This window comes from Triturus cristatus, chromosome 4_1, assembly GCF_964204655.1.
Source record: "Triturus cristatus chromosome 4_1, aTriCri1.1, whole genome shotgun sequence".
In the NCBI taxonomy this organism is placed as follows: Eukaryota; Metazoa; Chordata; class Amphibia; order Caudata; family Salamandridae; genus Triturus; species Triturus cristatus.
The window spans coordinates 935,666,170-935,676,282 of NC_140585.1; positions in this window are offsets into that span (position 1 = coordinate 935,666,170).

Genomic DNA, 10,113 nt, shown 5'->3' on the forward strand with positions numbered 1-10,113 from the left:
TTGGATTAGCTTCTGCGGCGTCGGTATTCCAGAGGGCCATGTACTGTTTGTTTAAGGACATGGAAAAATGTGTCAAATGCTTTCAGGATGCCATATTAATCTTTTGCAAAGATGATGAGGAATATGAAAAACATCTTAAGAGAGTCTGTGAAGTTTTAAAAGGTAGTGGTTTAACACTCAAGGGAAATAAGTGTCATTTCTTTTGTGAATCCGGTGAGTATGTGGGTCACACTGTGTCAAAGGATGGTGTCCTTCCCAAAAAATCCTTAGTGGATGCTATCCTTAAGGCTCCTGCACCAGACAATAGAGGAAAGTTGTTATCCTTTGTAGGGCTTTATGAATATTATAGTAAGTTAATTGAAAATGTTGCCACAAAAATTGAACCACTCAGCGAGCTCACAAGGAAGAATGTAGATGAACTGATAGGTAGAAGTCTGCGTTTGAAGAGATCAAGAAGGAAATTGCCCATGCACCTACTTTAAGCCATATCGGATGGGTGTACAATGCATTGTCACTGTAGATGCAAGTATGTATGGTATTGGTGGGGTGTTGTCACAAAGGTGTGGTAAGGAAATGTGGAATATCACTTTTGCATCTCGTACTTTGACTGATGCCGAGAGGAGGTATGCCGTAATTGAAAAAGAACTGTTGGCATGTGTGTGGGCCATTGAACATTTTCGCAATTTCATATGGGGCTCACGTTTTGTTCTTAGAACAGATCATAAAACCCTGGTGGGGATTTCTTCTCCTGGAGGGGGTTTGAATGCTAAGGCTGGTTTCCAAGCTGCAAGAGTATTTTTTTGTTGTGGAATATGTGCCAGGACGTAGTAACGTGATGGCTGACTGTTTGCCATGTCTTCCTGTAAGTGATTGGTAGGATGGGACACCTAGTAAAGAGGAAGATATAGTAGTGACAGTATCTGAGTATGTCTCCGATGAATTCAGAGGGATACAGAGAAATAAACGGATAAAAGAGGAGGAAGAAGATAAGGTGTTGTCTGAGGTTAGAGAGTACATGAGAGTTGGGTGGCCTGAAAGGAAGAGATGGCCGGAGGAGTTTATACAATTTTTTAAAATAGCTGAAGAATTAGTAATGGAAAATTGTCTAATTTTAAAAGTGGTAAGTATTCCTCCCAAGGGAATGCAAGAGAAAATGTTACGACTAGCACATGAAGGACATCCTGGTATGTTATCCAAGAAAAGTCTTATATGCACTACATTTTGGTGGCCAGGTTTAGATAGAATGGCAGAAAGAGTAGTAAGAGAATGTAGTATCAGTGTGGACAGTGAAAAGATGTTGAGACCGGTTCCAGCTCCTCTCCAACCTATACCTTGGCCAAATTCTCCTTGGCAGAAGGTGGGATTCTATATTTTGAGACCTTTTTTGGGACTGCATGTTGATTCTCGTTATGCTCTGGTGCTTGTAGACTATCACTCAAAATGGCCAGAAGTGAAGTTGGTACCTCATGCCACTTTAGGCGCAATTATTGAATTTTTCAAGGAGACTTTTGCTAAGGAAGGGTATCCTGAAGTTGTTATCTCTGATAATGGTACTAAGCTGGTATCTAGAGAGATGCAGAGTTTTTTATTTACCTTCAGTAATATTAAACATATTACTACTGCTTTGTATGAACCACAAGGAAATGGGCAGGTCGAAAGGTTCAACAGGGTCCTCAAGGAATACAACAGTTGGGCGCGTGGTTTTGGTGGTTTGTGGAAAGATAAATTAAGGGAAAAGTTATGGTAGTACAGTATTACTCCACAAGCTACCCCTGAGGTCAGTCCTTTCAGGTTGTTGAAAGGTAGAGCACCTATTTTTGAATTGTGTCTGTGGTGGTTCAGGAAGGAACAAGCTGTTACTCACAGTGAGGTAAATGTTCATGAAATAAAAGATAGGGTGAGAAGAAAACAAGAAAAGATCAAGAAGTTGTATGATGATAACTGGAGAGTCAAATGTCATTCTTTTGTAGTAGGAAATTGGGTGAGTGTGAGAATACCTCAATTAGTGAGAAAGGGTAGGGTGAGGTTTGGCAGGGCCATGAAAGTTGTCAAAGTCTATGGCAAGAGTGTGTGACTCAAGATGGGAAAGTCTGGAACGTGAGGCGAGTAGCTAAATGCAAGCCAGATTCCCAAGATCAAATGAATGAGAGTTCTTTTGTGAGAGTAAGGTTGGGAGATTATGTCACTTTTCAATCTCAAGACGCTGATGCTCCAGCACAGAATGAGGGAGAATCTGTGGCCTCATGGGTGAAGATGGGAATGTGTGCCAAGCATTTTCCAGCCAGGTTGGGAGATTTTGTCTGATATCTTTTTTTGTTTCAATATCAATATTAATACTATTTACTTTCACATTTTCATGTATGTATCTTCGTGTATATAGTTTTATATTTAGTTTTTCTTCTGTTTTATTGGGAAAAGATGTGTTGGGTTTTACATTTATATTTCTGCTTAGGGCTTGGATATTTGTGTTATGTCAGCTCTCTCTATGATGTAGCTGTGTTCTGTTATAGAATGAAGGGTCGCTGAGGAATCCGTTGAATCAAGACTGTTGATTGAGTTGGAGGGTACTGTGCTGTATGAAATAAACCAGTTACCTCAAACCTTCTTTCTGGTCTCCTCGTGAATTCAACAGTTAGTTACTTAGTAGTATTAGTAATAATTTAGCGGCCCACGTTCTATCACATAATAGAACATTTCTTTTATGTTTTGTAGTTCGTATAGTGACTAGCAAGTAACAGCAAACCAACAATTTTGGTGTATGTAATATGCATGTGTCCATCCATGCATAAAACTAAATGCAGACTTATTGGCCCATCAAAGGCGGTTGAGATGATTGCGAATTGCAAATGAGATCGGAACTAAGAAAGCAAATATAATTTTTTTGCAATTCATTCCAAAGTCTTTGGAATACGCGGGTTAGGTAGGTGTAGGATTCAGGAATCGGATTGTTTGTATGAAAGGTCAATGTTATTGCAATTGCCGTTTCCTGTCAATTAATCTTTTTGGAGCAATTTAATATTTAACACTAATATTTTTTTTTGTATATTTCATTATCTCACGATTATCAGAATCCAGGGGCAAGAGGAGGTCGTCCGAGGTGGGTATGGGAGTTGGAGGTGCCTCTCGCCAGGAACGCTCCTCATCTAATGGCTCTGCTGGCCCAAGTAAGTCCTCCTGTTGTTAATGTTATATATATTTCCCTAACCTTTACCGCTCCTCATTTTGAACAATTATTTCCTAATTTTACTTTTTCCAAAATCCTCTTCGATCGATCTACTGCTTCTAAATTCTTGTTATCTCGGCATTATCCTATTTACTAACTTAGGGGGTCATTACTATTGTGGTGAATCCATCACCCGTAGCCTGCCGGTGGCGGACTCACCGCAATTTTGCGGCCAAATCCCGCCCGCCAGATTACGCTGGTGGGCGGTGTGCATGGCGGATGGTAAGTCCGTTCGCAATGGGTCCGACAGCCACAATCGTTACGATTGCCTGTCGGACCACAGTGCATCAGTAGAATGGTGGCGGTGCCCGGCAGGCACCACCCACCATATAACCACTTTAAAGGAAAGGGAGTAGGAGGATAGGGAGGCAGGCTTTTTCCTCCCTTTATAATGTACCTAACAAAATAAGGAACCTAGAAGGATCCTAAAAAAGCCTACCTAGACAAAGATAGGTGCTCCATAATTAATAGAGTCCTACACTAGAAAAAACTTTTTGTTTTTCTATAGTCCCCTCACTCACCTAGGGTTGCCCCAGGGTGACATGCTTCATCATAGGGGTCCTCCCAGGCATCTACTGCCTGGGGCGTGCTGCAACTTGGCGAAATACGCAGGAGCACTTATATTTTCAACTATGTGTGGTGATGTGTAGTGCTGTGCTATGTGGAGTGAAAAAAAGAAAATTATAATAAAAATTACCTGGATAGTGAACCCTAATTTTATTCAGCTCCTATCCGGTAAATGTAGATTAAAATGGGGCTAGTAATAGAGTACAGTAACGTTATGTGTGCCTGTCCCTAATTACTTGGTCGACATGTTTCGTGGTTACCCCAACCACTTCCTCAGGACCGCGCAAGGACCAGCCTTGCGTGTACCACTCCGAGTTATTACGAACAAATCACTAATTTGTATTGTTATTAAACTATTTGTTAATCAAATACGATACCCATAATACCAGGATTTTCTTTCGAAGTATTGGGTCGTAGTTTTTTTTTTTTTTTTTTTTTTTTTCAGGAGGGATAATTCTACTCCCTGGTGTTTGCTGGGGCAAGGAGGCTCTAGATATTTATCTAGAATGCACCATCAGCCATTGAACCTAGTGATTCCCAGGAACTGGAATCACTAGGTTCAATGGCTGATGGTGCATTCTAGATAAATATCTAGAGCCTCCTTGCCCCAGCAAACACCAGGGAGTAGAATTATCCCTCCTGAAAAAAAAAAAAAAAAAAAGAAAAAAACTACGACCCAATACTTCGAAAGAAAATCCTGGTATTATGGGTATCGTATTTGATTAACAAATAGTTTAATAACAATACAAATTAGTGATTTGTTCGTAATAACTCGGAGTGGTACACGCAAGGCTGGTCCTTGCGCGGTCCTGAGGAAGTGGTTGGGGTAACCACGAAACATGTCGACCAAGTAATTAGGGACAGGCACACATAACGTTACTGTACTCTATTACTAGCCCCATTTTAATCTACATTTACCGGATAGGAGCTGAATAAAATTAGGGTTCACTATCCAGGTAATTTTTATTATAATTTTCTTTTTTTCACTCCACATAGCACAGCACTACACATCACCACACATAGTTGAAAATATAAGTGCTCCTGCGTATTTCGCCAAGTTGCAGCACGCCCCAGGCAGTAGATGCCTGGGAGGACCCCTATGATGAAGCATGTCACCCTGGGGCAACCCTAGGTGAGTGAGGGGACTATAGAAAAACAAAAAGTTTTTTCTAGTGTAGGACTCTATTAATTATGGAGCACCTATCTTTGTCTAGGTAGGCTTTTTTAGGATCCTTCTAGGTTCCTTATTTTGTTAGGTACCACCCACCATATTACTATGTTGCATCCCCGCCAGCGTTTCTACGCCATGGAAAGGCTACCAGGGATGTACTTTGGGGGCCAGTTGCGTGCCTCCCTTGATCAGGTGGACTTTTGTTATGCACTGGGAGGCACCTACGGTACCCCCTACATTTCCTTGCACCAGGTGGCAGGCACAACGTGGTGCCTGCCATGTAGTGCAGGGAAATGCAAACAGTAGATTTCGAACAACGCGGCTGGGGCTGCAGCCAACAGCACCCACCGCAATGTTAGAGATACAAAATGCGACCGCCACGGTGGCTGTCGCATTGTTATCTCATTTTTTGGACCGCTGACTTATGTGCTGCTGGACCCAAGCCCCGCCATCATAATGAGCCCCTTAGTTATATTTATAGTGTTTGTAATTTAATTTTTACCTCAAACTGCCTCGATTTGTCTGTACAAGTCTGTCAGTAGCTTGCTTTCTTCTGTTTTTTTAGTTAGCTTTCTTTCTCCCCTTATATATATTTATGGATTGCCTAGTGGTGAAACTGTAAGAGTCAGATAACCCATTGCTCCTACTACTAGTAGTACTACTACTTTGCCGTTCAGATTGCATGCCCAAGTAAGGTATTCTACGCATTTTTGTCGAGCTGAGATTGAGAATGGGAAGGCTTTCTTTTCCTGTCTCATGCTCAATCAGTAAAACAACAAGAGTGGCCATGGTCATGTTGGACACCCCAAAGTTGTGTCTTCTTCTCATCTAGGCCTAGCATTATATATTTTATATGTCGATGGTGAACTGATTACAGTGCCGGAAGGGAGTATTGAGGATTGAGGGCAACACCATTACATTTTCTAACCAAGTAGACCCCAGGTCTTATTGTCCACCCAGTTTCCCACTCGTATTTCTTTAAAAAAACTCAGATTCAGCAATAGCTCTAGCCACTCATGCCAGTCCTTTACAGGTTGTCTTCTTGAGATTTTATTATTTTTGATATGACATACTGCACTCTGTAGTCTGTACCAGAATTGTGATGTGTGTGGTGTATGTATTTTCAATCTTGCTACGGAAAAAAATAAACAGGGGGAGGCGTACATATGCCATGCCATTTAAAAATGTGTCAAGTTTTTTCTAGGAGTTTGCTTCAGAACCTCCCATAATATCCCAGCACTAGAGACAGACCCCTCATTAATGGTTAAGTATTACGCGATCGCCTCGCTCATATGCTTTCCGTACTCGTCGTTTTGCAGATGCCACACCGAGAGGCGCCAATGGAATGGTTTTTGCTCCCTGCCTATAAGTAGCTAAACGGACACCGGTGAGTGATCCGAAAGACCACGGGGGAGAATCTCAGCTGACGTCACACTACTAGCTATCACTCAGGAACAAAAATATAGTTGATTCTGGAGAAGGACTTGTGGACCGCCGATAGATATGTGTACTCCCGTCTATCCCCATGCACTCGCCGCCACGTATCCACCCAGTCAAGGCCCACCACCATAGAGTGCAGTTTCGTGGGCTGGCCCCAGCCGGGGCCACCCCCGGCCCTGCTCCTGTCCTTGACCACGTCCATAGCATCATTCCAGTCCCCGCCCACCACAGATGTCACATCGGGCATGTCGGCCCATATGGTAAGTAGCCTCTCCACCAGTGTCCACTGTAGGGGAGGGGGGGCATACACACAACCCAGCACCAGAGGGTCCTCCCCAATCGTGCCTCGGATGAACAGATAGCGCCGCTGCGTGTCAGCCCACTGTTTTACATGTACGTACGGGACCCTACGGTGTACCAGGATTGCTATGCCCCTCGTAAACCTGGCATGGAAGACCTGTTGAAACCCATATCGCTGTAAGCACAGGGCCTTCATATCAACAAGTAGCAAGAGGATATCAGTTCTAGCCCTCTTTGCCTGGTGCAGCACAGCCCCGCGTTAAATTTTGTCCAGAACCCCACGCACGTTCCAGCTAATAATGCGGAGAGTGCCCGGGGACACCCGACCTCTATCAGGCCGACTAGCCATACTGGAGCGAGCATTGCCATATAGTGGACGGAAGGCAGTGGTAGTGCGCATGTGCAGTGCAGTAGACCCCTCGTGGAAGTGCGACTCGTACCCTGAACAAAAACCCCCAACAAACCCCCCACCCCATATCTCAAGAACACTGAAGTATCTGTCGCGGCAGGGTTGGCTCCCAGTCCCAAACAGGGGGACGAGGGCCGCCTCGACCAATGGATCCCAAACTTACAGCCCATGCCTTCCGGGCATACCCCCAACCAGTACCAAACAGGTGGAGACCCAGCCCACATTAAGACTCCCCCAACAAATATCGATCAAAGCATCCACCAGTTCAGCTAGAAAAATACCACAGCACCCTCAGGATATCTGAAATTAAGGTTCCAATGTCTGTTGCCCAGGAGCAGGGTCCCCCCAGGAGGAGGCTCCACCGGACATGGAGTGCCGCCGGGATCGAGATCGTCTATCTCCCCTCCGCTGTTGTCCTTGGGGTCCCCTCGGCGCCACCTCGCTCGATGAAGGATCCGACTCCCGCCCAGGCGGCATGGGCACTCTTACTCAGAGGAAGCCATGTCCCAGAAGCGTTCCATGTTGCCATTTTCGCATCCCTCCGGAAATCCAACAAAGCGCAGGTTATTCCGCCGAGCCCGTCCCTCGGCATCCTCAACTCGGAGCACCAGGCCCTTCTGTATGTTCTCCATGCTTGTCACCTTTTTCTTCAGAACAGCAACGTCGTCTTCTACTCCTAAAATGCGGGTCTCCGCCTCGGTGATGCGGGACACTGCATTCCGTAAGTCCTGTTGCAATAGTCCGAGCCCACCGCCCCGATTTTGGCGTCCAGCATAACCTGGTAATCGCCGCCAGCAGGGCCGCGTTGTCCGGTATGGCCTCATGCTGGCCCCCAGTTGCCCCAGCCATCACTCCTGGCCAGTAAATTTGTCAATAGGCCCATGTTTGGTCGAGCCACTGTTGCCCTTGTCCCTTGTCATCTCAGCCCTCTGAGATCTCCCCGTAGATCTGAGCAAAGCCAGGCCAGGCGCCGACATGGTGAATCCCTTGACGCGGGCACACACAGACCGGTCTGGATCCCACTCCAGTGATGAGTCGCCCCAGGCCCAGGGCCAGTAAACCTTCCCAGAAGTCCAAGGCTGTCGGAGGCCCCCCCTACAAGGTGTATGCCGTCTGACAAACCGCCATTGTGATCACACTCTTAGACAACAGTGGGGACCCCCTTCAAACTCACTCCGATCTGCGTAGGGTAGTGGCTATCACCTGCCTCAGTGTCTTGCGGTCCGACCGTCTGTCGACGTGGGCCGCGCGCCCACCAGCTGCCGTCGAAAGCGCCCTCGGGGGGGGGCTAGGGGTTCTGATCCCTCTGAGGGAGAGCCCGCTGTCAGCTCTCCAGAGGCCTTCCTCCACAGCCCGATAGTGCCGCCGATCCCGCGGCATTGCCTTGAGCTGGGGGGGCGTGGCGCAGCAGGAGGTCACTCAACCGTCGCCGCCGCTCCCACCATCAGTGAGCGCTCTGGCAGCCAGGAATCCCTGCCGTAGGCCGCAGCTCTCACCCCGACACTCCCCTCCTCGTCAGCACGGCCCGGGCCAGCCGCCGTACTCCTTCCTTGCGGCTCGTCTCCAGACGCTCTGCAGAGCCCCCGGGGGTCGGGCAAACGCTCTACCCCCACCGCTTTCTCCATTCACCCGGGGGGCTCCTCTAGACAGCGCGCAGCACTCATGGGCGAGACTAGGAGTCACCCGTGGCACCCAGAATTCGCCAGGCCCACACCACGCAACGTCCCTGCTCCACTGCAGGCCGCTCTTCATGTGTGGCTCAGGCTCAGGCTCACTGATCCCAGCGGTCTCGGGTGCCGCAATTTTGTCTCGGATGACACCTGTAGGTGGTTGGTGCTTCAAAGTCACCGTCAGGATTACTTGTGGGTCAGGAGGAGTCAGGATAAGTGTAGGATAGAAATCGGGCTGGACGGAGCTCGCCTAGCACACATTCGCCATGATGGCTTGCTAGGCCATGCCCCATTAATGGAGATGTTTAATGAATTGTTTTTGAAAGAAGCCAGAATGCCAGAGTCAAGGAAGGAGGCCATTATCCCCCTAAATCTTAAGCCAGGAAAAAGTGAAAAAAACTGTGACGCTTATAGACCAATCTTGCTATTAAATTGCGATTACAAAATCTCTGTGAAAATGTTAGCGGGAAGGCTGAAAGGGGTAATGGCAGAACTTATTCACAAGGACCAAAAGGGGTTCATAAAAGGAAGATATTTAAAAGAGTTGACATATACTCTGGTCGATCTATAGATTTGGATACTGCATGTGATCTCCCCCTCGCAGTTTTGCATTGGACGCCACAAAAGCATTTGATCGGGTCAACTGTTTTTTTTTACAAATAGTTATGAAATCTCTGAACCTGGGGCTAAATTTCTGTAAAACACTTGCAGAGATGTATGCCTCGCCACTAGCAAGGGTGTTGGTCAATGGTTCTCTGACAGACCTTCTTAAAATAACCAGAGGTATGAGGCAAGGTTGCCCTCTGTCACCACTACTTTTCGATCTGTATATCGAACCTTTAGCGAGGAAAATTAGAAATGACCCTGAGATCCTGCCTTTCAGATTTAAGAGTTGGGAAAAGAAACTAGCCTTATATGCAGATGATCTCTTGATCTATAAAACACATCTGCAGAAAACTATGAGTCAGCTCATGATATTAACATTAGACTTTGGCAAGGTCTCAGGGTATGAAATCAAGGAATGACATAGAAAATGGCCAGGAATGTGGAGGAAGGGGAGGAAATAGTGAAAAGAGACATGAGGTATATGGAAATCAAGGTAACTCAAGACATTACTGAGTTGGCCAAAGTAAATTTTGAAAAAGTCAAGAAGGAATCGTGCAAATTGTTGGGGAACTGATCACATCTCCTGCTCACCATATTTGGTTGTGCTAACTTGATAAAAATGGCTATCTTGCCAAAGTTTACCTTCCTTTTTGACTCAATTCCGCTACTCCAAGAAGGAGTAGTTTGATAAGCTGCAAGGTCATATGAGCAGTTTTATAAAGGCCTC